This window comes from Peromyscus leucopus, chromosome 4 (genome assembly GCF_004664715.2).
Source record: "Peromyscus leucopus breed LL Stock chromosome 4, UCI_PerLeu_2.1, whole genome shotgun sequence".
NCBI classification, from domain to species: domain Eukaryota; kingdom Metazoa; phylum Chordata; class Mammalia; order Rodentia; family Cricetidae; genus Peromyscus; species Peromyscus leucopus.
Genome location: NC_051066.1, coordinates 17,899,424 through 17,903,044, shown reverse-complemented (window position 1 = coordinate 17,903,044; position 3,621 = coordinate 17,899,424).

Below are 3,621 nucleotides of genomic sequence, written 5' to 3'. Positions count from 1 at the left end.
GCATTTTTTTTCAATTGAGATTATCTCTTCCAACCCAACCATAGTTTGTGTAAAGATGATGTAAACCTAGCCAGCAAAACATCTATGCTAATTATAAAATTCAAAAGGTAACTTTACAATCCAAATAATGTCACAAAATGTAACCTGCTGAGGCCTGTGCAGCTGGAGCATGAAATCTGGTGAGGGATGCTGAAGTTAAACAGCACTCTAGACACCCAGTTTCAGTTCCTCGGGGAAGCAGCTCTCTTAGCAGCTCTCTTTATTCTTACCAACATGGGTTTATATACCCTTCCAACAGCAGGAGTTAAGGAATGGTTACTCTGTATCTGGAGGCAAGCCAGACACTGTTTTCCAAACAGGAAAAACCACAGGGGAACTGATCCCCAGCGCCCTCCAGAACCCAACTGCACATTTTCAACACAAACAACTTAACTGGGACAGGACAAAAAAAAGGGCATTTAAAATTAAGGCAGCAAATTTACTGAGAGTGCAGTGCTGGACTTATTTCCTGTTCCTTGCTTAACTTAATTCCTGTTCCTCAGTGGCCAACTGAGCTTTAGCTGTGGAATTCCCCATGGTACATACCCCATTTTACTCTGTTACATCCAATCCTCCCCCTTCCTTTGTGAAGGTGAGCCTCATTCGCTTACACCTCTTTCCAGATGACCTCCACTTGCCTAGGCCCGCACAGCTGGAGCACGAAATCTGGCCAGGGACTCCAAGGTTAAACAGTACTCTAGACACCCAGTTTCAGTTCGCCAGGGAAGCAGCTCTCTTTATTCTTACCAACATAGGCTTATACCCCTCCAACAGCAGGAGTCAAGGAATGGTTACTCTGTATCCGGAGGCAAGCTGGACACTGTTTTCCAAACAGGAAAAACCACAGGGGAAATTATCCCCAGCACCCTCCAGAACCCAACTGCATATTTTCCACACAAACAACTTAACTGGGACAGGACAAGAAAGGGCATTTAAAATTAAAGCAGCAAACTTATTGCTGCTGAAAGTAACCCTTCAAGTTTTATTTATAATTCCTAGTGCTACAGGAGGCCACATTCATGATTTTTTTTTTCATACCCTTGTGGTGACTGGCAGCTAGCCCTCCAGTTATCGATAAAACACTTTCTCTTGAGACAACTCTAAATCATGCATGCAGTTTTCCTCTTCAAGTAGTCCATGGTTCTGACATGTCCAGAACCTGGGGTCTTCATTGTAACTTACACTGCAATGTCATAGCTTTACAAATAGGACTTCTGACCTCCTCACAGGGATTCCAGCCTTGTCATACATTGACTGACCTCAGTTGATCTCTAAAGCGCTGGATTAAGACCGCGCGAATCTTTCACAATTACAAAAATAGAACTCTGGAGAAGAAACACCTAGGTTCTGCTGCCATTTTAAGATGTAGCCTGGTCTCTGTGGACTATGGTTGTGCAACTTCATCATCATCCTTGTGCTGACTTTGGGTACACACTTTCTTAGACCACTGTTTTTGAGGATCAAGAATCCTTTCAGCTGCATTTTCACTTCACACTCTTTACTTTCAAATAAATTTGCAGTTTTACAAGATGAAGTCTTTGATGAAAAGAGTCTCCCTATGGGTATCTTCCTATTTTCTGAATGCAGAACAGGGTGTTTCTTTTTAATAATCATAGCCTCTTTTCTGCAAACATCTTGACTTCAATGTTTAACTTGCTTTTGCTCATTTCCCATTTGGCAAACTGCACGTTCTTATATTTCTGTCCAATATTTTTCTCTTTTAAGCTGCAAACCTGGATAAATGCCATAAGAATTAGCCCTTGCATACCCCAAATGCTCTTCTGTCTTACAATTTCCTTTGCCACAAAATATGTCCATTATTTTCAAACTCGACTTCAGTAAATTTTTCAGAAAATGGACAGAATGCAACAAGAATCTTGGCCAAATTATGACATGAATGATGTCTAGCCCACATCCTGATAATCTTGTTCCTGTATGAAACTTCATGAGCTGGATCTTCACTGTATATGTTCCTCTCAGCACTTTTTCTTAAAAGTTTTCACCAGAAATTTGGTCTATTACGCTTTAGTATGCTATGGTTTTTCCAGTAGATATTCCAAACTCTTTTAAGTTCCAGGAATAACATAGTCCCAAATCTTAACCGAGACATAGTCAGGCTTACCATGGCATGTTCCATTTTTCATTATTAATATTCTATATTAGTTACTTTTCTTTTGCTCTGATGAATTACCTGGCAGAAATAACATAAGGAAGAAAAGATTTATTTTATATTATAGTTAGAGGACACAGTCCATCATAGTTGAGAATTCAGAATAGCAAGAGCTTGAAGCAGAGTCCATCGTAGTTGAGAATTCAAAATAGCAAGAGCTTGAAGCAGCTGGTTTTATTGTGTGTGTAATCAGGAAGAAGCAAGTAAGAAATTCTTACACACATCTAAATTTCTCCTATTTTAAACTCTAAGACCCCAAGCTAGGGAGTGGTGCTATCAACAAAAATTACTGGATCTTCCTCCCTGAATTAACTGAAGAAAGATAAAACCTCAAAGCCATGGCTAGAGAGTAACCTGATTAAGATAATCATCAATCATTGTAGAAATTCACAGAGGCTTTGCCTTTGGTAATTCTAGATACTGTCACATTGACAATACCCTTCATATATGGATACAGATTGTAGATTGTAGAAGAAAAATGCTACTTACAGAATATATTTTATACCATCTATCTATATATTTATCTGTATACAAAAAACATTAACTTTAATATCTTGTTACAAAATAAGTTTCATTAGCCATGTATAAGACACTTTCTGCCTGTCTATTTTAAATTTCTTGATTTTTGAAGACTCATACAGTATAACCATGTATGCTATAGTAAGAGCTGGGAAGCATTTAAAAGAACTTGTTTAGAATTTAGTAATCTCAGTTTTTTAATTAAAAAAATATTTTCTGTAGATGGAGAGATGCCCATGGTTAAGAGAACTTGTTGCTTGTGAAGAGGAAAAGGGTTTGTTCTTGGTATCCACAACGAGTTTCCTAACAGTCCCTTAACTCCTATTCCATGGAATTCAACACATTCTTCTGGCATGTGTTGAACTCACATGATCCACATACATACATTTGGGTAAAACAGTCACACACCTAAAATACAAATAAAGAAATCTTTTAAATGTCTTAGAATTTCAAGAATTAAAGTCTAGAGAGATTGCTCAGCAATTAAGAGTATTGTCTGCTCTTGCAGAGGACAGGGTTCAGTTCCCAGAACCAATATCTACATCCAGCTTGAGGGAATTGGATGCCCTCCTCTGGTTTGAGTACACATCCAACACACATGTGGTACATAGACATACATGCAGACAAAACACCTACATACATAAAACAAAAAAATTAAATAATGAAAAACTTCTAGAATTAAATACATATGAATAGAAAATAGGCTGTCTTTACAAGCTAATTCTAAATTAACCCTTTCATATTAATTATGTTGTTTGGTTAGATTAAATATGCAAATATAGCTCTAATATTGAGTGTAAAATTATGTACATCAGTGGTTATGAATGATGGATGCAGATGCACAGATTCATGGCCGCATCCCAGGTGAAGCTCCAGGAGTCTAGTCAATGAGA